The following is a 25799-nucleotide window of genomic DNA, read 5'->3' as shown; positions in this document are numbered from 1 at the left end:
CGCCCAGCATGACTTTATTCCTGAAGGTGTATCAGTCCCCATTATCTTGGACTACTTATAGTCCCTCAAGGAGCAGGGCCTGGCGATCTCTTCTATAAAGGTGCATCTTGCAGCTATTTCCACCTGCCATCCTGGGGAAACTGGCAGTTCGATCTTCCCTCAGCCCGTAGTTTCCAGATTCCTCAAGGGCTTTGAGCGACTCTAGCCTCAGGTCAAGCACCCATCCCCTACCTGGGATCTCAACCTCGTATTAGCTAGGCTCATGGGCCCCCCCTTTGAGCCTTTAGCCACATGCTCACTGCTGTACCTGTCCTGGAAGACAGCCTTCCTCGTTGCTATCACCTCGGCTAGACGAGTATTGGAACTTCGCGCTGTGATGGTGGATCTTCCATGTATAGTATTCCACAAGGACAAGGTACAGCTGCGTCCGCACCCGGTATTCCTCCCTAAGATGGTCTCTGCCTTCCACGTTAATCAAGACATCTTTCTACCAGTCTTTTTCCCAAAGCCGCACTCATTGTGCCGGGAACAACAGCTGCATACCCTGAATGTCCACCGGGCCCTTGCCATTTACATCCAGAGGACCAAACCTTTCAGACGTTCGCCTCAGCTATTTGTAGCTGTCACAGAGCGCATGAAGGGCATGCCAATCTCTTCCCAACGGATCTCATCTTGGGTGACGTCCTGTATCCGGACATGCTACGACTTGGCCCACATTCCGACTGGCTATCTCACTGCCCACTCTACTCGAGCTCAAGCCTCATCTGCCACTTTCCTGGCCCATGTTCCCATCCAGGAAATATGTCGTGCGGCTACCTGGTCTTACATCCACACCTTTGCATCACACTATGCATTGGTCCAGCAGTCCAGAGACGATGCCGTCTTTGGCTCAGCGGTCTTACATTCCGCAATGTCTCGCTCCGACCCCACCGCCTAGGTAAGGCTTGAGAATCACCTAACTGGAATGGATATGAGCAAGCACTCGAAGAAGAAAAGACGGTTACTCACCTTTGTAACTGTTGTTCTTCGAGATGTGTTGCTCATATCCATTCCAAACCTTCCCCACTGTCGGTGTAGCCGGCAAGAAGGAACTGAGGAGCGGAGGGGCCGGCAGGGGTATATATCCGGCACCAAAGCGGCACCACTCCAGGGGGCGCCCTGCCGGCCCACCGAGTGTTGCTAGGGTAAAAATCTCTGACGAACGTGCACGCGGTGCGCGCACACCTAACTGGAATGGATATGAGCAACACATCTCGAAGAACAACAGTTACAAAGGTGAGTAACCGTCTTTTTCTGTGTGAATCGGTGAAATCCTGCATATTTAACTTATTAGCATATAAAATGCTCCTTTAATGGACAGAGGCGCTTAGCAACCAAACCAATTTATATTTGCAATTTACTGAAGTCTGTTCAGTCTTTAATCAATCTCCTGAGGCAATTACTTTTTTCTTTGAAGTTGCTCCCGGAATGGAATTTTGCCATCCAGTTGTTTCCCCTGAAAAATGGTTATTGAATCAGTCTGTAATACACAATTTATAATTAAATATAATAAAATCATTATTGCCTACTAAGCATTTTACTTTTCAGCTCTAACATGAATTAAGAATAAATATATTAGTTATAAATGAACTGTTCCTTGAAAAATGGTTTGTAAGATACTAGGGTTTTATTGTTTTAAATATCTTACTTCATTATGTTATTGCTTGTATACACATAGTTCATCCTTCTTAGCTTTAAAGATGTATTTTGCATATAAAGAGAAATATTAATTAATCTAATGAGTTTCCTGCAGTGAGAGTCAGTAGTAAATCATTGTACAATGCCAACATTTCAGTATCACAGTGGCATACACAGGGGCCAAAACCTCTTTTAAAAGAGCAATCTTATATTCCCTATAGTAGCATTCTGACACTTCCTCTCCTTTTGAGCTCCAAGTAATATCCCATGCCATCTGTCAGAGGGGCCTCAGCCCACAACTGTGTGTGTAGTGAAGTGGACTACATGCTCTAATCAGGATTTAATATCAAGTTGCTGCTGTTTTTAAAGGCTCAGTTGTATAATATGGCAGAGTTGCTCACAGAATCGTCAAATGCTCCATTTTAATGTACAGCACTGACGAATCTCCCTTTGAAACGAATGGGAAACTCACAGGCTCCCACTCCCATCTTGCCAATCAGTGCTACTTTTCTGTTACCCACATTGTACCACACAAGAAGGAGGCCTTTTTCTTTCAAGTGTCATTTGGTGAATGAAACAAAATTGTAAAATATGGAAGAATTATTAAACGTAAAGTATTTTTTAATTTTTTATATTTATCCAGTCCTGCAGTAATGAAGAGAAATGTTTTACTTCCCATAGCTCAGAAAAGTTAGGATGTAAAGGAAGAACACCTATGAATTAGACCCCTACATACATGTAATAGAAAGAATTCCAATTAAATTATCTTTTGGTGTCGCAGTTACCTAATTTGTCATTGTCTTGTACTGCTTGTTTTTCATAGAGTACCTTTTAAAAAGTCAGTGGTTGTAATGGAAAATGCAACATTGATTCTTTTAAACATTTGTTTAATTTTTCTGAACATATTTCCAAAATGTCAGTGCCATGTTTTTGAAATTTCATTGCAGCTATTTTAAGATTTTGAGTCAATACAAAATCATCCTGTTTGGGAGTTCTATTCAAGTGTTGTATCTGCTACAGATTCATAAATCCAGTGTCTGAGCCTATATTATGCTTAGGCATCAACAGGTGGAGGCTGAAACATGGGTAATGGTGTGCCATGCCAGCAATAGACCTTGTAGCAGGCCGTCAAGAATAGACCTCCTCCCTAAGAGGAAATGGTGCTTTAAATTTAAAATCTTGCTTCCTCTTTCTCCCATAGTTCCCATTGTGTAACACTCAGGGTCTAGCTCTGCATTAGGTCTCAGTGATGCTGTACTGTCTCTTCTACTCTCTTCACATAGGCTTTCAATGTAGAAAGACAAGATATGAGTAAAGGGAAAACATTTCAATAAAAACATATTGTGTTCCAGGCAGACTTTTCTGCATATGAGCTTTTTGCCTTCCAAAGCTTAAATAAAATGTTAAGCAAATTACATTTTTTAAAACTTAATCTCACAAACTTTACCAATTTTGTGTAGTATAAATGTGGCTTAATTGTTATCCAACCATTCTAGAGATAAAGGGCCTGTAACTCCTGACGCTGCATCTGTATTGCTTCTAAACAAAAGACTGGTAGTTCAGAATACGTAGCACAACATGGATTGAGTTTACTCTTCTTAGCATATCACTTCATGGATTATATAGGTCTCAATAAGCCATAACAAATTCTGGATAGCCACTAGCACCTGAATGAGACTCCAAGTGCAAGTGGTGGGTCACTTGGGAACTCTGCTTACGTAGTTTACAACTTCTTCCCTCAGGATAGAGTAAAAATATTACAGTGTGTAAGTCTGGATGTTGGTCTTTTCAGACAAATAATTCATTCTGTTAAGTAACATTACTTAGGAACTGTTGTTACAACAATATATCTACTACCACTTTCAGTATAACTGAGGGGAGAGCAGCGTTAATCAAATATTTTTTATAAAATGATGCTTAAAAAGGTAGATATTTTGATAAATGTGTAGCATTTGATTATTTTAAAACATTAATTTGATTAAAATTTAGTCATCCCAGGAATTGCTGAAAATATTTTAATTTGCTTCTGATAGCCTAAAAATCCAAAGCATGTTTAAAGGGAAGGTTTGTTTGTTTGTTCCCTGCTTACCTGGGTCCATACACTTAGGTCACTGGTTGGTTATCTCACCTGTAATTTATTTCAACAGACTTTCTTTTTCTCAAGGGAGAGGGCAGCAGCACCACCTCCTGGGGACCAGCCACACCGGCCATAGCTTGGGCGGTCCCCAGGGCTAGCCGCACTGGACCAGCAGCTGGTGAGGCTGGCTGCAGGGCCGCCCAAGCAGCTGGCTGTGGAGCCGCTCCAGCAGCGGCTGCTGTGGCTGTCTCTGGGGCTACCGGAGCAGCTGACCCTGGGGTCAGCCACACTGGTTACTGCAGAGGTCATGGAGGTCGCAGAAAGTCACAGAATCTGACTTCCGTGACCTCCATGATGGACTCGGAGCCCTAGCTATAGGGTACATTAATAGGGAACTGATCAAGTTCCCAATCACTTCTATATTTATAATGTTATTAGAGAGTTCCTGTTAAATTAATCTGTCCCCACTGTGTAAAAATAAATTTACCAATAAAAATGTCTGTTGTTGTACATAGAATCATAGAATCATTAAGGTTGGAAGGGACCTCGTGTGCCTCCACAAAGCCAGAGGACTTGCAGTTAGAAATTAAGGAGTAAGAATGTAAATAATATAGCCTGTGAGGAAGAGAGATTATTCTGTACTCAAAATTCTTAATTTAAAGATGCAGATAAGATTGCTTTTTTAATCCTTCTGGCAACTTGGTGTCACATCTTGAGACAAAATTCATCCCTGATTAAAAAAAATTAACATCCATAGATATTGGTGGGAATTTACCCAGCAGTTCATCTTCTGGATTTGTAGATAAAGGGGAGGGGTAGAGTGGTTTCAGAGGAAGATGACAAAAATTACTAGGGATATGGGAAAACTTCTGTATCAAGAGAGAGTGGGGGAAAAAGATTGTTTTATGTTAAAATGGAGTTCAATAAGAGGAACATAATAAAAGTATTAAAAATGGAAGGATATTAAGAAAATAGATCACGAGCTTCTGATCTCCCTAACTCTCAACATAAGAAGAAGGGATCAGTCAATGAAATTGCTTGGTAGCAAAATCAAAACTGATAAAGGAAGCATTACTTTCAAATTGTATAATTCAGCTGTCAAAATCATTGGGATGTCATTGGGCCAAGAATTAGGCTGGATTCAAATTGGGATTGGACAATTATATGGATAACAAGACTATCCAGAGCCATTATAGTTAATGCTTATACATTTTTGGGGGGACGGATATAAAACCTCATGCTTCAGGACTTAAACCAATCTTGGACTTAGAATGAAACTTCCGTTGGCAGCTGATTACTCCACATCTGTGTACTGGAAGGGCTTCCTGTATCCTTCTCTGAAGCTTGGAGATGGGATGCTGGACTAGATTGACCAGTATGGCTATTCTTGTATTTCTGTGAATGAAAAAATAAGTGTACCAGCAAAAGAAACTTCCTTCTTCTGAGAGGCAGAAAGTGTCTTATGCTGTTACAAACAATTCAATACTGAAGCAGTCATTAAAGGTAGACTTTGCTGGATCTTTTAATAGAGATGTACTTCATATCAGAGAGAATGTAAGAACAAAGATACAGGGCAAGTATAAGTAGGATCAAAAATTAGTTTTGTAACATTTGAATTTCAGTGTAGAAGTAACCTTCTTGCCTAGTACTGAAAATCTTTAACAGTAACTCTGTCCCAGAATCCTCCCCTCCCTCAACCATCAGGTATCTGTTGCAGAGGGAGCGGAGTGGTTCTTATACATGTTACTTCCCTACATTTATTCCCCAAAACTTTCATGATCTGCAAGGGACGACAAGTAGCCCACTGCCTACACCACCATTTTACTATGTCTTTTTTAGAGTGCTTCCTCTTTCAGTTGCTCTTGCTCAAGCCCAAAATTGAGTCTAGTGTTTTAAGGAAAGAAGGTGTAATTTGTCTTAGTTTGCCTTTAAGAGTTTCACAAGATCCTGGAAATCTCAAGGAACTGGAATCTATGCAAATCAAACCCATTAAACAGAAGTCTTGTAGAGTTCTAGTCTGTAATTTATTTCACTGTTACGATTATGATGAAACAAATGGACAAAGGAAACAAAAATTACACTATTTTAAAGGAATGAAGAGTGCATAGTTAACGTCTTTAATTTAATTTAATTTTTCAGATAAAAATTTTAAAAAAGTGGTGCAGAGATCCCATCCTCTGCCTTCTGCTTCCCACCTGCTCTGCCCTCACCTAATTTACATTAGAATTATTTTTAGACAATGTGAAGTGGGCATAATTTGTGAAAAGTTATTTGTAGCAGAGCCTCTCTGCTTTTGTTTTTGTTGTGCTATTCTATTCAAGTAGTTAAATGAAAAGTGATTGATTGAAGAAAAGGAAGAACTAAAAGTTAGGAAGATGGAAGAGCAGTAAGGCCTTCTTAACACTAGGAAGATTTTCCTGGTATGTATAGTTACATTAGTATACCAGCAAAACCTCTAGTGTGAACACAGTTATATTAGTATGAATGTTCCCCACCCTCTCGTAAGTTTGTATCTGTACATCTACACAAATGCATCGACAGTAAGGTTTTTACCAGCATAGCAATGTCAATAAAAAATCACATCCCTACCTGACTTAGCTATGCTAGTAAAACTTTCAAGTGTAGACCCGGGCTAAGAAAATTAACCATATTGCTTTCGCATTTTTAAATTGCTCTTTGGCTGATGTGGCCCGAGCCTGAACGGTACTTCTAGGCTTCTTCTATATATACCTGCCCTGCCAATGAACCATAAGTCTCTACTGCAGTATCCCAGTTAGCAAGTCTTGTGCTTCTCCTGATTACAGATTACTTGTGGTGTCAAATGATGTTGATTCTGTGATACAGATAAAATGTTGTCTTGGAACTCTATTAGGTCACTAACCCTTTTTCATATGTACCCTAATTTAGGTTAAAAACATATCAATTAATGCACTATGTTCAGAACATAGCAAAGATAGGTTATGTGAGCAAATGAAGACTTTCTACATTAATTACCATACAGTGCATGATGTAGGATAGAACAGTGCCTAGCCCACCTCCCTCAGAATATTTTCTTTCTCTCGTGCCCCACTTTACACAAAACTAAATTTGTTCTTTTTTTATTACTATAAACTGCATGGTAAAATAATAAGTTCTTATATTTAGTAATTCATCTTAGTCAGACATAATACTGAATGTCGATATTAATAAGAAACAATATGAATGTTAGATGAGAGGAGATAAACAATCAGAAGTCAGCATGTAATGCAGTTTTGTTTGCTATTACAAGATGTCTAGACATGATTTTATGACGTGTTCGGGTTTTGTAACTAAGACAAATAAGTAGGCTTCCCTGCATTCTGCATTATTGCCTTTGCAAACCAGTTCTTCAGAATACTTAAGAAACTGGCTGAAGAGATCTGAGTCATTAGCATTTTTGAGAATTCGTGGATGACAGGAGAGAATCACAGAGGACTTGAAAAAGAGCTAATATAGTACTTATTTGCCTTTTTCTATAGATAAGGACAATCCAGGGAATTATAGACCAATCATCAATTTGTAAACATCCAAAGATAATAAAGTGATAAGTAACAGTCAACAGGGATTTGTCAAGAAAAAATCATGTTAAGCCAATCTAATACCCTTCTTTGACAATGTAATGAGCCTTCTGGATAGGGGAGAAGCAATAAATATATCTTGACTTTAGTAATGCTTTTGATACTGTCTCACGTGACTTTATCATAAGCAAACTAGAGAAATGTAGCCTAGGTGAACCTAGTGTAAGTTAGGTACACAACTGGTTGGAAAAGCATACTCCGCAGTTATCAATTGTTCAGTCAACCTGGAAGGGCACACTGAATGCAATCCTACTGGAATCTGTCCTGGGTCCAGTTCTGTTCAATATCTTCATAAATTATATGTATAATGGCATAGAGAGTACACTTATAAAGTTTGTGAATGATACCAAGCTGGGAGGGATTGCAAGCACTTTGGAAGACGGGATTAAGACTCAAAATTATCTTGACAAACTGAAAGAATGGTCTGAAATAAATAGGATAAATGAGGATAAATACAAAATACTGTACTTGGGAAGAAATAGTCCACTGCATGAATACAAAGTAGGAAATGACTGCCTAGGACCGAGCACTGCAGAAAAAGGATCTGAGGGTTATAGTGGATCACAAAATAAATATGAGTCATCAATATAATACTGTTGCAAAAAAGAAAGAGCATCATTCTGGGATGTATTACCCAGGAGTATTATAAACAAGACCCAAGAAGTAATTCTTCCACTCTACTCTTCTAAAGAAGGAATAATCAAAATTTGGTTTATGTGTATGATATAATGTATTTGCTCTCTGATGCATAACAAATATTGAAGACAATAGAAGCATTTTTTTAAAACGTTCTGCTAATTTTAGTACATACGTTCAGAATGTAGGAAGTTCAAAATTGCTGTTGTATCTTTAGAAGCGTGCCTTTCACTATTCTCATTGTTAGCTTATCATTTGTGATTTAGTTACCAATCTGAGATAACCCATTTTGTGTAGAATCAAATCTTTAGGGGATGTCAATTTTTCTTTCTAGTATACTCACTTTGTAAGATTCTAAATTATCATATGTGATACTAGGAGTAATAGATCAACACTAATCAACTCTAATTATCTGAATTAATTTCTGCAGAACCCTGACTTTTAAATTGCTAGGCTTGCTAGATTAAAAAGTGTGTTGCATTGTTTTCTCATACTATTTGAAGAAATATGATCTCATAATTAAAAAGTCCAAGACTGAGAGTCAAGAGATCTGTTCCTGTGTCTGTCATATTTTCATGAGATATTTGTTCCAGTTGTAGCCATTATTTTAAAATACAGTATTGAAAAAAATTAGGGAGATGAAAATCTGTGGACATGTTTTGAATAAATGCTCCCCTCAGTATTTTTAGTTCCAACTGTTTGGGGTTTTCAGATGCAGATGGATAGAACAATTGATGTTATGGGAATATCTGTCATTGTTTTCAGTGAAGCTGATGTGTATTTACTCTGTGGTTGTCATAAAGTACTGTGTAGCATTTTATGATGACTTACTAAATCATTTTGCCAGCAAGTTGTGATTGCAAAGATACTATTATGAATGTTTGGGGAGGAAATGGAATAGCCATGAACTGAGAATTTTCTTAAATTTTACTCTCCCAAAGACAGTCTGGACCTCAAATTGGGTTGGTCTATTTTTTTTATTAATGTAGGATGTTTGTGTGGGTGAGCTGTCACTTCCCCAAGGACAAACTGCTGATCTCATTTGTACTCAGATATACTGGTTGCATTCAGTAAATGGTGTCTTCAGCCAGTGGCCAAAAATGAAAACTTGACCTCTCACCTTATAAATAACAATTGTGGTTCGCAATTACTTTAGAGAGAATACATACATAATTAACTATGCTTATTTTTTCCAAAATGGCATAAATATATCACCAGTGCTAGTGAGGGAATTTAGCAAAGGAACTGGCTAAGTGACCAACTCACTTTCTTTTCCTATTCGGTAATGTTTACAAAGAAATTGAGGCAGAGTGCCAGTTTTCATTTGCATTTCCAGTTTGATACAATACTTGACTGATGCATCCAAATTTAGAAGTGCAAAACAATAAAATCAACAGTTGGCATTGTCTATATTCATGAATTTAATTTTACTTGTCTAGGCTGTAGTTTTGACTATTCCAGGTTGCTGGAGAATAGGGTTTTCTTAATGCGAATAGGATTGGTGAAAATGCTTGCTTGCCCTAGAAGCATCTTAAACCAGGATAACTTCCATGGCAAACAGTGACTGGGATGACAGAATTATATAGACTGGCAAATGTTATCAATTATGGAGATATTGTGGATAAGCCACAAGGCTGGGAGTTAAGAAAGCTGGATTCTGTTGCCAAATCTACCACAGACTGACTCTGAATTCAGTTCTCAATTTCCCCATTTGTCAGATGTATATGTATTACCTGCCTCCTAGGCTCAGATATGTGAGGCAAGTCAGTTTTACATAGTCTGATTGTCAGGATAAAGTTTTTTAAAGCTTTCTGATATCCTTATATAATAGGCACTGTACTGTAGAAGTACACACCTTGCTGGTTGCCTAACCACAGTATCAAGCACAGCAAGCTACATAAGAAATATACCTCAATAGAGCTCTTCTTTTGTCCTCTTTAAAGTGCATGCAAGAATGTGTGTGCACATGTGCACCCACACAGACGCACACGCAGTCTTCTACATAATACAGTTTTGGGGAAAAAAGATGCTTTTGATGTTGCTTGACATATTTATCTTTTACATCCAACCTGTTTTTATGAGCAACTGGTTGTTTCAAGAAATAAAAATTTGAAAACACTGTTTTGCTGCAGACAAAATCAAAGTTGATATTTATATATCAGGTTAAAATTCCTACACACTGCATCTTTGATCACCTGAGTCTTTGTAGGAGGAATGCATAAAATGTTTTTGTTTATTTTTTAAGAGTGTTATCATGTTGGGTGCAGTAACTGCTTCTGTAAATGTTGTAGTTCTGCAAATAAAAGAACACCTATAATACATACAAATGGAATCTTTTCTTGTTAATGTCCAGTGTGTCTCTTTACCCTATTATTTTAGTGCTGCAGTGTATATATAAACTATTAGTGTCTGTGTCAGCTCACAGTAAAATAATACACATAGTGTTGTTCGATGCCTTTCATCCATTTGTAGTGGAAGATTGTTTTACTGCAGTTTCTACGGAACCCGTCTAAGATCATACCTCTGTTGTTCCAGGTACTGTATGCAATCATAATAAAACAGCTCCATTCCCTGAGAATTTCTAATTTATACAGTAGGTTTGTCCCACTTTCTCGATTTATCCCATATCAATATGACCTGCCAGTTTGTCCCACTGCTTTGTTTTTAAGTTTCCTATCCTAGCAGGGTATTGCAAGTCTTTTGCTATGTGCAATCATGATCTGATGAAGCTACATCAGAACAACTGGTTCTGACCTTTTAAAATTGTTTATTTTTTTTTCCTATTTATAGTTTAGAAGTCCAAGTATTAGATTTGAAATACGTCCACTTCCTGGTCCTGATTCAGCAAAGTCTATCTTTATTAACCAAATAAGTGCTTGGCTAAATCAGGGCTTCTGGAACCACTCTCTGAAAGAATCAATTGAGCCCTTTTATCTGTCTGATGTAAATACATTAAATTCTATATAGTGCACATAGGTGGTTGGTTCTTCTTAAAAGGCTGGGTGCTGTCAGGCTTTACATGAATATTAGGGACACCACCGAACTATTTCCAACACTATCAGTTAGCTTTGGTAACCTCCCATCCTATCTCTGTTCTCTGAAGTGCTCTATGTTTTTGTTTCCAGCTTGGTATTGTTAGAGGTGGCTGTGTTTCAGTGGTGTTCTATAAAGCATTTAGGTCAGAAAGATACTAGATAAATATAAAGTACTATTTTATGTATCCACGCAACCGAAGTATATTCAGTTTGATAGGAAAAATAGTAAATCAAAGAGTCTAATAGATTTTTAAATGTTGGATTATAGTTTGCTTTTCAAGAAGTGAGTAAACACTGATACTGACAGGGAAAAGAAGTTCTGTAAATATGTTGGGTAAAATCCTGGCCTCATTAAAGTCAATGGCAAAAATCCCATTGACATATGTCGGGTCAAGAGTTTACCCTTGATGTTAAAGGAGATGAAGGAGTATATTAAGTTGTGTACACATCCCTTTAACATGAATTTGAGTTAACATGTAAATCACAAGGGCGGGAGGTAGCTCAGTGGTTTGATCATTGGCCTTCTAAACCAAGGGTTCTGAGTTCAATCCTTTAGCAGGCCATTTAGGGATCTGGGGCAAAAATCTGTCTGGGGACTGGTCCTGCTTTGAGCAGGGGGTTGTACTAGATGACCTCCTGAGGTCTCTTCCAACTCTAATATTCTGTGATTCTATAATATATTGTGTAGATCTTTTCCCAGGAATATTTTGATAGGAAAAGGCTCAATGAAATTTCCAACTACTATGATGGGTTTAATAGTGCTTTTTAAAAATTATTCGATGTATAAATTGTGGGGAATTTCTGTTGCTAAAGAAGGCTTCGATTAGTGGGTTTACCTCTTGGACACATTCATCCTGAATGTGTTGATCTATGCTCTTTGGTTCTTTGGATCTATGCTCTAAGTTCTTAATGTATAAGATGGCTCTGACAGCTATGGTTGCGGAGAGTATGCCCTGGTAGGTCCAACCATGCTACAAAAGTGTCGGACTATTCAATGCAGGCAGGGAGAGGAGGGGGATTGCTCTCTCAGAAAGAGCACATCTCCTTCTCCTTAAGGGTTGAAGGCTAGCTAAGCTTGAGGAGGTACACATGCCTGCCCACCTAGCCAGTGGGATGGCTTGAAGTTAGCGGCTAAAACAACATGAGTAAATGGGTCTTAGTTCCCTGCGTATCATCGAACCATTTTACGGTGGCGGAGCGGAAAATGGGCGACGAGAGGCTGCTAAAAATGTCAGGTGCTGGGCCAACATGGGAAAGGACAACCCTCACTGTGTGTACTTACAATTGTAGATTTCTGGCGAGGGAGGAAACGTTAACGCATCTGATAGAGGAGAAGAAAAGGATAAGATGCGAAACCTGGCGAAAGAAGCAGTTGGAAGTCAACTGGAAGGATGGAAGCGCTATGAGGCTCGGAAAGGGAGATGGTACTAGAAAAGTTGGAGGAGTCCAATTTATCATCAGTAAAATTGGTCTTTGGAAGTCACATTATGCCAGCTAATATCACATATTGGTGTGTTGCATCTTCAGATGGAGTCAAAACCTACCCTCAAGGTCATCCAGGCCTACACTCCCACAAGTGCAAGTGAGGATGAAGAAGTGGAAGAATTCTACTGAGAGCTCGAAAGAGCCCTTGCGCAAAAGTCCACTTACACTGTCATGATGGGAGATTTTAACGCCAAAGTCAGGCAAGGGAAAGCTGGTGAAAAGTTCATAGGGAGATACGGCAGTGGCGAAAGGAATGAAAGAGGAGAAAGGCTAGTAGCGATGGCAGAAATGAAAGAACTGTACGTGGCAAACACCTGGTACAAAAAGAAGACCACAAAAAGGTGGACGTGGATTATGCCAAACGTGAAGAGCAAGGATGAAATCAACTATATTTTAGTCAATAAAAGGCACATCATTCAAGACGTCTCTGTGGTCCAGCCTTTCAACACCAGCAGTGACTATCACCTGCTTAGAGCAAAGTTGGTTTCAATGAAGTGGTGGAAAAAGAAGGCATTACAGATGGCAAATAAGAAATAGCGGCCGAAGACATTGGATGAAGCAAAGCTGAAGAAATGATTCTGGATTTGACTAGAGCCAGATGGAAAAGTGTGATGAAAACTATAGCATCTTTGCTAACAAGCTGAGACGTTGCATAAAAGCAGCTGAAATTGAAAAGCTGAAGAAGACAAAGGGAAGAATCTCGAATGAAATGAAAAGCTTGTTGGAGAAGCGGAGAAATATGAAAAGGAGCTCGAATAACAACCTCGAGTACTCCATTTCGTGCAGGCTTATACTGCGAAAACTGAAGGATGACTTTGAGAACTTCCAGAAAGAAAAGTTCCTCAAAACAGCTGAATTATGCAAGAGCCTCAAGACATGCAAGCGGGAATTGACGCAGTATAAATTGAGCATAACAGCATTGAAGAACAAGGATGAAGAGACAGTAATCTATAGAGCAGGGCTGGAGGAGGTCTGCAAGGACTTCTATACAGACCTGTTCAAATCAAGAATCAACGTCCCTCTCCCAATGCTCCAAGAGTCAGAAGAACGCGTCCCCCCAGTAATAGTCAGTGAAGTTTGAAGCGCACTAGACCAGATGAAGGGAAAATCTCCAGGCAAAGATGGAATAACATCAGAAATGATCTCTGCAGGGGATGAAAAACTTTGGAAGGCCTCGCTTTAAGATTCAGTTGATATCTTGAAGAAGGAAAAATACCATCAAGCTGGAAGGAGTTGAACACCATCTTGTTGCACAAGAAGGGCAGTCAAGAAAATCTTAAGAACTACTGCCCTATATGCCTACTTTCACATCTGCAGGCTCTTTACAAAGGTGATAACTAACCGACTCTTGCAGAGTCTGGATGAACAACAGCTGAGAGAGCAGGCAGGATTTCGAAGAAATTTTAGCATGATCGACCATATATTTACCCTTAGCTGGCTTCTAGAAAGACCGAAGAAATGCAAACTCCCACTGTGTATTGCTTTCGTCAACTATGAAAAGGCCTTTGATAGCAATATTAACGGAGCAGAGTATTAACGCACAGCACATCAGTTTGTTGAAGGAAGTGAATACTGGATGTACAACAGACATGACTCTCCTCGAAACTCCCCTCCGCATCCCAATCGAGAAAGTCATAAAGCAAGGAGATATGATTTCACCAAAACTGTTCACGGCCTGCGTCAAAATGGTTATGAACAAGATGAATTGGAGGAGTGGTGACAACATAAATGGAGAACGATTATCTCATCTCAGATTCGCGGACGACATCCTACTAATTGCCGAAAGCAACAACCAACTGCAGAGCATGCTACAAAGACTTGACAAGAAAAGCAGTCAGGTCGGCCTGAAGATGAACCTCTGCAAAACAGAATGCATGTGATTAGACGTCTTATGAAAAGCCCGAATAATGATAACAGGAGAAGAAATCAAAGAAGTGGAACAGTACATATATTTGGGCCAAGAAGTTAATATGCACCAAGACCTAAATGGAGAACTCTTGTGAAGGATTCGGGCAGGAGGATGTGCATTTAATTCCATCAAGGACGTCCTCCAAGGAAAAATTGACAAGACCACACATACAAATATCTTGAATTCAGCCGTGCTGCCAGCCATGCTGTATGGCAGTGAAATGTGGGCACTGATGAAGGGAGAAGAGCAGCGGCTGTTGGTAGCTGAAAGGGCAATAGAATGAGCTATGTTGGGAATTTCCCTTCTGGATCACATCCCAAATGAAATGATCAGAGAATGCAGTGGTGTGAAAGATATTGTTGTGGAAAGCAGATATAACAAGATGTGATGGGCGGGCCACACAGCATGGCTCACAGATAATAGGTGGACCACAATGATTGCTGAGTGGTACCCGTGAGAACAGAAAAGACCACCAGGTCGGCCTCCAAGAAGATGGGAAGATTATATTGTTAAATGTTTCGGACGAACATGAGAAGAAAGGCAAGAGTACGAGAAGAATGGCAGGTGTGTTGTGATCGGCACAGTTTTAACGACAGCAGAAGACCAATCGAGGTGATAAGTATCATTATTATTTCAAATATAGTGTGTGCTTTTTGATGCTGTAATTGCCTCATCAGAACAGCTCTTAAGAAAACAAATGAAGGACAAGGTCATGAAACGCCATAATCAAAAAAGACCCTGAAATAAAGGAAAACATTAACTGCTGGAACCAAGAGAAACTACTAGTATTATTCTTATTTGTATGGGGTATTACGGTTGTGCTAAGACAGTTTTAGTCCTTTTGTCAATTCAGACCATATTTTCAGTGCTAACTGAACATTTTAAGAAAGTACGGTAAGTTACTTTTCAGGGAAACAAATTGTTCTGACTTTTAAGACATAATTGTACACAGCTGCTTAATTAAAGATAATTTCAGAGTTGTCAACCTATTTAAAATGCAGGAAGTGAAGAAAAAAGATTCAGGAAGGCAATAATAGCTAGAGTGCAGATGTGGTCTATGCTTCAAACAAAAATCAATTTAAAAAACAGGATGAAATAACCAAACCAGTAATTATTCTTTGAGTATTGCCTGTAAGCTCTAACTTCTATATATGCCTACTCATGCCACATCTTTACCAAAACTTTCTTGAAAGCTTAGATTATTTGAGCTGCACACGTGCCCTCTCATGATACCAAATGTTCAAACAGCAGGTATTCTAAGTCGTCATGGGCCTACCACTCAGTTCCTACAATTGGCTGTTATTTTTCTTGTATAAACTATTTTATTGTTTTGCCATAGTTAGATTAGTTATATGGACCTTTTGTGCCCCTCACAACCAAAAATATTGATAGTGAACCTTTAAAATCTGGTGACAAGGATTGGAAGACGGTACTTGGGAATATATAAACTTTAGAGTGAATATCCCTGTGTTTGGTAATTGGTGAACTGACTGTTTTGTATTTGCTTAGAAGTTGGATAACTCATTGCCAGGTCAGATGAACAAGTTTAATTAAAATAAAGTTTAACCATTTTTAAAAAGGTCAGCTTTCTAAAGAACTGTGACATACAAAATATTATGGTGAGAAATGTTCAAAGATGGAAGAAAAAGGATATAAAGAGGTCTCTGATGATAACGTCCTAAAATGTCCCATCACTTTTATAGATGTCTAAATATTTCACTGCCAAGCCACCGATTAACATTTTTCCTTTTTTGACCATTACTTTGGTGTACATGGCAATTAGTACAAAGGATAGTTGTTGTGTATACAACAATTCACTTGAAGTCCAAAGCTAGGGAATAACAGCAAATGGTTTTTGTGCCTTTTTTAAAAACAAAAAGAAGCATAACAAATAAATGTGAGTTGAATGCAGTGCAATAATTTGTTCTTTAATTGATCGGTTTATGTATCTGAATATAATCAAAATCTAACTTTAGCACGAGAGAGAAAAAACATCTCAGTGGGGCATTATCATTTACTAGTCTGTCATCCACAGAACAGCAAAATTTATTGCAGCAAATATGGTGTTAGCTTGTTTTTAATAACATTCCAGTCTATTTAAACAAGTGAATTTAACAAATAATTCATTACAGACAATTGTGGTTGCAAGTCTTTTACTTCTTGTAGACTGAATATCAAATGTGAGGATCAAACAAATGTAGTGAGGTTAACAATTACTATACTTAGTGAGATTAAATCTCATCTTCATTGTTGTTTCCCAACAGTCCAAACTGTTTTTCTTGTTCTTTTGTTTCCTCAGCATTATTTGTGGTCTCAAAAGTAGTCACTTTTCTTAATATGGGTGATTCTGAGCTTGGCAGCAAAACACCATTGAAGTCTCTGCTCCCTTATCTACAGAGGATACTTTTAATATTATTTTGTTCTTCCTAACTAAGATAGCCAGACTGGGAGAAAAACAAAAGTTTATTTCATTCAGAGATAGTGGCTGTAATTCTGTAGGTTGAGCTCAGCATTTTGTCACAGGCCCAGAGAGCCAGGATTTTTTCAAACTGTGACTCTGAACTGTTTCCATTGCTATTGTTTTTCTCTTTCAAGAAGCCAGTATACACATGCTACCCTGCCTAAAAAAGGGAATCCCCTGTTTAGAAACTAACATTTTTGCCATATGTTATTACATGGAAAGTTCCTTGCCTTTATGGAACATCCAGCACCCAAAGATTTCCACATGAAATTTGGATTTCCACATGCTTGTCCGATGTCAGCTATATGTTTAATTGGTATTAGAGCATCATCTACACAACAACCTTTCATTCCACAACTTTCACTATTGCTTCCAAATTTTTATTCAGCATCACATTGGCCAGATTTCTGATGCATAGTTAGTTTATATATTTAAGGACATTAGATTAGAAAGCAGTGTGTCCAGTAGACAGTAGTAAGCATTAATCCCAGAATTGAGTGAATTGGGCCATTATCTATGAATTATGGTAGCTGAGGTAATAGTCTTAAGTTGCTTGTAAAGATGGCAGGGTCTTTGTAGGTGATGCTCCTGATTTCAAGAAAGCAATTTGGCTTTTGCAGACTTCGTATTTCCTGAAGTATATGATATACTCCTTCTGATGCTTTGTATCAGCCTGCAAGGATCCTTTGTTTTCCCAACATACAGGAAAAAGGGTAGCATTGTACGCTTTTTGGTGAGCATCACCAAAAAGCATCCCTATAATGCTGCTAAGCCTTACCAGTGTTGGAGTCATAGACTTCTCTTTCTTCTTTAGCCTGTTTTATTGTCCTTTGCTTACTGCTTCTTTATAATGACTAGATTTTTGAACTGAGAAACCAAGATTGGTGCCCGTTGGCTTGCTGGGCTCAGAGAAAGTTTTATTTGATGGTGATAGTATGCACAACTGTTTGGGGGGAGGGGAGAAGGAAAAGGGCCCTCCCTTTCTTGTCACATTACTCTACTATGCAACGCCTTCTTCATTCCCTCTTCCTCTTATCAACCTCTCTCCACATTTCTGCTCTCAGCAATATGTTCACATCTGCTGCAGAGATGGGGAAGAAATGAGACCACTTGTACAGATCTGGACAGTAGCCACTTGCATGTGGTGGTGTTGTGGATGCATTGCCTGTAATGCCACAATTTCAGTCATTGCTTAGAGACTAAGTTTTCAACTTAATGGAAATGTGCTTTTACGTGCCAGGGTGGGCTGGCTCAAGTCTATCCGTTCCACACATCAGGAGGTTGGGGTAGGGCAACATAAGAGCTAGTCTTAGGACAGCATGGTCCCTGAAGTACATATGTACTTAGCTGGTGTACTCTCAATTTCATCTGCTTAGTGGACTGGTAGATTCTTCACGGGATGAGTCAGCAGAGACTTATGAAATCAGGGAAGTCAATTTTCAGGGACACACAGTAACCCTATGTTTGTAAAATCTTTTCTTTTTAGTTTTCTTATTCTTGTGCTTTCCCATCTCTTTTTTTCTTTTTCCAGGTTCTACTGTACTCTTGGGTAAAAGTGTGTGAGAACTCACTGTCCCCCACCTTTCTTTTCTTAATTTTTCTTTTACATAAAACTTCTGAAGAAAAGTAAATGAAAAATCAGTTCTAAGTTTATTTTCAATATATGTTTAAGATGACTCTTGTTTTGTACAATAATTCAAACGCAGTGGAACCGTGTTCCTTGAATGTAAAAATTTTTTTTCCTCAGACAGTGATGATAGATATTTTAGATTTCCCTTTGAAATTCTTAGGATGCTTCCTGAGCTTTGCAATAGCTATAGAATATACAATAATATCTACATGCTTTGGATGGTTTAAAAATATTTCAGAATAAAAGAATGGAAGTGACTTACATTTCATTGCATGAATTACTGGTGGAACACATTAATTTTAATTCCTATTTATCTCCTATATATTATTTTTACATCCAGCATCACAAATATCAGATATTAATATTGGTTTTATCATACAAAAGTTATTTGCAGGCTTGAATCCTTCAAAGCCATGTAGCGCACAGTCTGACCTAGGGAACTAAAATTGCAGATGGGGTGGGGGTGACATGCTGAGAGGAAAGATCAGAAGAACTCAGGGAGCTGGGGAGTTCTGTCAGACTTCTCAGGAAAAAATGAGAGGCTGGAAGAGCAAAGAGATTTAGCAGGGACAGCACAGATGTGAAATTAAGAGCTGAAAAATACAATACTAGAAAAAATGCAGCATATTTAACTGTATGCATAAGAATCACAGAAGCAGCTTACTAATATTTTCCAATAGAATAAGCCTTGATAAAATTACATTTTTATTTTATTTTGCAGGCCCAGTATCATTGTCACATTTTACTTTTAGCAGTGTTAATTCATAGTTTTAGACAGATTTAAACAAATGCATTATTGGCTCAAAGGTCTCGTGGAATTCACATAGACCATAAGAATTAAATTTTAAAACTCTACTTGAAATAAAACAAAAATGGAAACCTCAGCTAGTTTCTGAAGAACCGTCTATTTGGATCAAGCTATTTAATTATTTTTCCTACAACTTCAATACTACTACTACACATCTAATTTCAGTGATTGATTACTATGATTAAGTGATAAGAGCTTTTTTCTAAACCTTTGACTTGAATCTGTGGTAGAGTCCAGGAAGCCTAGTTTTTAATTGCTATGATATTGTAACTTAGTGGAATTAAAGGGGGCATTCAGCATTTTATTCATCTGAGACCATGCTGATCTACAACAATGGCTTTCTGACATGGAAGAATAAAGATAAAATTGATTCTATGCATTTAGCATCCTTCTGAAAAATTGATTCAAAGTGGGTTTTTGCAATTCTCTACAAAACATTGGAGTAGAGATAATATGTTTTGAGATGATCAGGGATGGCTTTGGTTCACTCTCCTTCCAAGTAAATAAGAAGAAAAATGATGGATAGCCTCAAGTGTTTTCATATCTGAAATAAGACCATGCTGTTTCATTTCCTGCCACATCCTATTGATTTTGAATAATAGCCTTGTAACATTGACAGCATGAATATATTTAAATAAATAAATTCATTTTTTTTTTGCTCCCAAATGTCCCTTTGAACCCCAAAAGTCCTTGTACTTGAAGAGGTTTAATGCAGAGTGGGCTGCTATATGTTTTTCTGCCTTTGAAGGATGATTTACTTAAATACTTGAATCAGAATCTGCAGATTAGAATTCCAATCTATGTGCATTTGTATTGCCTATATATAAATCTATAGGCAATACAAATGCATGCATCTTCTCTCTTTTGAATAGGATTGTATTTAAAATCTTGGAATTTCCAATATTCAAATTATAATAAATAAGTAAGAGGATTTAAATCCGGTAACTATACAACAGTTAATCTCTTCAGTGTTGTTCTAATATATTCATTTCTTTGTACTCTGTCTTTAGAGAGAGTAATAATATTCAAAACTTTTTTTTTAAATACTGCTATGCTTCTCTATATTATTTGCTACATTCAGCCTCCTAATTAGGAGTTCTCTAAGCTATAATAAAATTAATGGTAACCAGTTACTTTTAACACAGCTTTTCATTTAACATCCCAAAAGCATGGAACATGGGTATTAAACTATAAACATAAAACCTAACAAATTATTTTCCAAGGATACACTTTTTTTGTTCAAATGTAGTAACCTAGGCAGTTTTACTGGCTAATAGTATATTATCATGTTATTGTACATGAGATATATATATCATGAGTAGCAGTTTAAGAACAGTGAACCATATAGTTCATAACTAGGAAATTGAACACAACTACCCATATTTGAAGTAAACAACCACTAAGTAGATAAAATATAAAACTGCATATTTGTAAGCAGCTTCTCTTCATGGTATTCTCTTGGTAGAACAAAATAATACATTTTCAACACCCTGTATGATCCTTTGCATCAGCATTACTTGAAAACATATTTAATCAAATGTTTCTTAGTAGGTCATTATTGGCTACAGGCTGTCAGATACAGTGTAAAACAAGGGATATCCCTTAATATACAGGCTGGACAGGCAGCCTAGAACTGAGTAAATCTAAAAGTTAGAGGCCAATATATATGATCATGAATGTCTGGAGCTAGATATTAGTCATTCAGATTTCCTTTAGGTAACAGACAGTCATTGTAAAGTACGCAGAATAAAGTTCATAGAATGACCCAAAGTCAGGTGCGCATGAGAAACTGAGCAGTGGATATTTACTACTATTTCCCACAAAGTATGTTAAAATAACCGTAAGGTGGACACAAACAAAACCATGAAAGAAAGGTATTCTGATTTAAGCCATGCCACCCGTAACCTGACCCTAGTAAGTCTAGCTTTGCAACAATATACAGCCTTTTATTGGAAGGTCACACTAGACATTACATTCCCTTGACTATACTTCATAAATTGTTTGGAATAATGTTATGCAGGTGGTAAATAAATTAGTTATACCAATCTGTATACTCAGCACTGGCTGGAGAACTAAATATTTTGTTAATATTGTGTGTAGCATGCTACGGGTGATGTGGCAGTCCTAAATCAGAGTTCGTGGGCTTATATTGCTCTGCTGCATATGAGTACTTCAACTTAATTGCTATATTTTCTTTTTTCAACATTAGCATAACTTGCATTGACTTGACATTTTATCATTATATTATGGTCTGCTCATTTTCTACCCCCATTTCTCCCCATCCCTTTTTTTTTTGTTCTTGAATTATAGACTCTCAGGGATATTATTTTGCCATTTAAGGACTCTCTTCCTTTGTCAGACTCAAGAGGTTTGTTTTGAGATAGTAAAGCCACCAAGTGTCATTAAAATAATAGGAAATTGACCTTGTCACAAACTTGCTATAAGAATTTACATATGTTTAGATGGCCATAATAGACAGTGTTGTTCTTACTACATTTTTTTACCCCTTACTTAAATAACTGGGTGGAGATTTCTAATCACGGTAGAGGTTTTTTCACAATTGTTCGTATTTTGTTATACTACTTTCATTATTACTACTTTGGGGGCAGGGTTGTTGGTTTTTGCATATTCAGAATCAAGGGACTCTGTTCATCCTTTAATTTTGTGTACTATTTTTTTTTTTAAATCAGGATAAAAAAAAAACAACCTCTAAGTATTTACAGACAAAACCTAGATTTGTGCCTATAAACAACCACTGTTCCTGGTCTCTGCTCATCCCTGAGAGAGACTCAGCATCTCTGAATTTGTGGTTTTTGTCCTCTGTCTACTGGACATTTTTCTATTTGTGTGCTTCTCAGCTTTCAACATATATTTAAGTTTTTCCTTACATCATCTGCTTATTTGCTATGTTGGCTGCCTTCCAGTTTTTCTTGCCTTTCTCAATGCCATTTCATTATTAATATGTTTTCCTAGTGTTTCTTTTTTTGCAATGTAACTTCCATTATTGCTTGTCCATACTATGAGCTTCAGATATATTCTTTTGACATGGGACCATATTTCTTGACTACATGCTTCAACAGAAAAGCATTCAGACAACCAAGGAAGGAAAATGTAGGATACAGTAGTAAATAAGTTTCCTATGGTTTCCATCATATATGCCATGGGGTAAATAGTCAGTCTTGAACATATCATGCAATTCAAATCTGAAAAACCATCTGTCGTAAAAATTAGTATCTAATCATTTAGATTAAATGATAAAACAGAATATTGTGGTTGGAAACTAAACTGGGAGAAAGGCTCGTCGTAAAAGTTCTTGCAAAGTAACTAACATCCATTTACAAATGAATGTATCAAAAGACCATGAAAAAGGTAAATTGAAACAATATGTTATACTCGAGCTGTGTCACCATATCATATACTAGCCTTACCTGATAAGGTACTAATATAATACATAAAGAAATTACAATATGCTACCATTTTTATGATAATAAGCTGTGGTATTAGGTTTAGACAGTACAATGTCAGAAAAATTGCAGAGGTAATAAAATGGTGATGATTCATACTAGATACAAATGCAAAAATTTTCTTGACAATATTTTTAAAGAACGAAATTGTTAAAGGAGGCTCATAGTTTTATAAAAGTTTCTTTAAAATGTGGAGTGTAGTAATAAACAAAGGATTGAGTCATTTGTTTTGTATAGGAAGTATTAATACATCAGGGAAGAAGGGGATTCATATAACCAATAGCGCACCTCAAATTATCAGCTAAGAGAATGGTTATTTAAAAAAACAAACAAACAAACTATTTCTGGATTTCAGCCTCTCCCTCAATCTTAGACATTTTGTTGTATATTTCTTCCAGAAGATGCTTGGTGGTTTCAGACTAGTCCAGGAAGTTGTAGGTCTTAGCCACATCCCTTTGGCAGTTTTTTTGTTTGTTTGTTTTTTACCAGATTCTTTGCTGGTGGTGTTGCAAGCAGAGCAGCAATTCAGTAGTTCCATCTTATCCATTGCAATTGTAGCATTTAAATCTGTTTTGGGGGCAGCAACTAGCAAAATCTTTCCCCAAAAATCATTCTTCTTTCCCCCAAAAGGGATCAGAGTTTCACTGGCATTCCTCCCCAGGTGGGCTTCTTTGTATTTGCTCTCTCAACTTTCTTTTGGTGGAGCAGGTTAAGTGAGGCAAGCAGAAAGCCAAGAAGTGTTTGTTCATTAAGGAGACACTTGCAGGGAATCTTTGTGACTTGCCTTTTCTTCCCAGGAGGAAGATCTGGGCTCTCTCAGGGTTGTGTTATGCCCTCTTCCAATTGTTCTCTTTTCATCCTCCATAAAGGTGATGCAGCAGTGGCATCCATGGCAAAGGGCATGGTATTCCTACCGGGGAATTGATCCCAAAATACACTGTACACAGAAAGAGGAACTTTTACACTTCTTCAGCAGCCTTTAGAGCCCTCACTGGCAAGTGCATTCTTTTCTAGGCCATAATGTCCAGTTGCGGCAACCTAAAAAGCCTTCTCTCTCTCTCTCACATTCATACTCATATACACACAGAAGCACAACAAATTTAAGTCCATGAGAGAGAAAATATCCCTAGTTAATGCCTTGTGGTAGTCATCCGTGGATTCCATGATGCTGCCAGTGAGAGCCATAGCAATTGAGTGGCTAGGCTCCAAGTTTCGCTTGAAACCCTGGAAAATAGTGACTTTTTTCAAAGAAAATCCTCAGTCCACGCCCCAAAATACCGACTGTGGATGGTAGTCCTTGAGATTGGGGAAACACTCTTAGGTCACTGCAATACACTATGCTGTTTGTTGCTCTGTAAAATGGAGATACAAAACTTCTGTGAGGTAAATAGTAAGTATTAGCTAATGTTCATGAAGTGCATCACAGATTGTCAAGCACCTTATAGCATCCCAGCTGGCTAGTGTGGCTTTGCTGAGCCGTTAATTCAGGTTCTACTAAAAAAGTCCACACAGGCTATATATTCAAAACATTCCTTTTTGGTGTCCAGTCTATTAAGTCCTGCACAAAGTCTTTCCAAACAATCTTAAACTTACGAAGTCTTCATCTCTGTTTCAGCTTGGCCCAGCCCCTCCTCCCTGAGGGTCTGTCCTCTCTTTAAAAGTTATTTTCTTTCACCCCTGTCCCAAGCTGGGGACAGCTTCTCCTCCCCGGGGCGGGGGGGAGGGGGCAGGGGCGGGCGGGGTCCTGTCTTCCTGCTTTCTTAGCAGCACCTTTTGCCTGGAGTTTGGCCTTCTCCACGGGCTCTCTTTCCCTTGCTGGCTCTGGGCCCTGCAGGAACCTTCTTACTCCCTGAAATGTCTGTGGGCATTTAACAACAACCTGCAGCTGTCTCCTCTTTTATAAAGCCCAGGTGCCTTCTCCTGAGCCCTGTTGGGCAGCAGGTAATTAATCTATGTGCACACACACTCTTACAGGAGCCAGTCACCCTGTGAAAGACATGAATAATGCAATGTAAACACCAGTATTGTCATCTATCAATCTTTGACTAACAGCCCTGGCAAATAGTCCTCTCTATTAGTATAGTTGTCTACCCATTGTCTTTTTCCCTCCACCGCATATCATATCCAAATATAGCAAATAACCTGGTACACTGGCAAACTTGTAAGATCTTGTGAGCATGAAGTGAGCTGTGCCCCCACTCCCAATTCACAAATTTGTCTGGATATTGTTTTAACATTTTTTTAACTACAAACATCGGCCTTTTAGATTTTGTAGAAAGCTGCTGCTTTCTCCCAAATTTCAGGAGAAAACTTAGCGTAAACGGGCAGGGGAGAACTTTATAAGGCAGAGGTCTCTGCATTTGTTAAGTCTGTAGACTGATGATATTGATGAGTTTAGTACCCAGGTTTTGATCTCCTTGTCTTATCACAACCTCACTGTATCATGTGTCTTTTTGGAGGATAGCAAATGTCTAATTCAGTTTATTTCTATATCTTATTATTATTGTACCATTGGTTTATAGAAGTTATTGTTTTAGAACAGTAATGAAAAATGTAGTGATTAGGAAATTAGTGTAACCTTAAATTACACTGAAATTAACCTTAAATTTGAACAAAAAGTTCCTAAACCTTAAGAGAATCATTTGATTCATAAAGTTATTAATATATTGATGCAAGGGTGGAGATTGCTGCTTTTACATAAATGAAGAAAATTAAAGAGTCCCGTGGCACCTTATAGACTAACAGACGTATTGGAGCATGAGCTTTTGTGGGTGAATAGCCACTTCATCGGATGCATGCATCCAACAAAGTGGGTATTCACTCACGAAAGCTCATGTTCCAATACGTCTGTTAGTCTATAAGGTGCCACAGGACTCTTTGCTGCTTTTGCAAATCCAGACTAACATGACTACCCCTCTGATACTTCATTTATGTAGTATTTCAGTTACATTTTTTATTCAAGGAAATACTTCAAGTTGGGCTGGACATTATCGAGCGTTACAATATTTTTATTGATTGGCT

The 25799-nt window shown here is 38.0% G+C and overlaps 1 protein-coding gene across 1 annotated transcript in view; it reads left to right on the top strand.

The window, feature by feature from the left end:
* ITFG1 (integrin alpha FG-GAP repeat containing 1) overlaps window positions 1–25799 on the top strand; it is a 199787-nt gene that overhangs the window by 109240 nt on the left and 64748 nt on the right. The window lies entirely within an intron of this gene.

This window comes from Gopherus flavomarginatus, chromosome 14, assembly GCF_025201925.1.
Source record: "Gopherus flavomarginatus isolate rGopFla2 chromosome 14, rGopFla2.mat.asm, whole genome shotgun sequence".
NCBI lineage: Eukaryota > Metazoa > Chordata > Testudines > Testudinidae > Gopherus > Gopherus flavomarginatus.
Note: the sequence above shows the minus strand (reverse complement) of the source record. Positions and strands in the feature narration are given on the sequence as shown.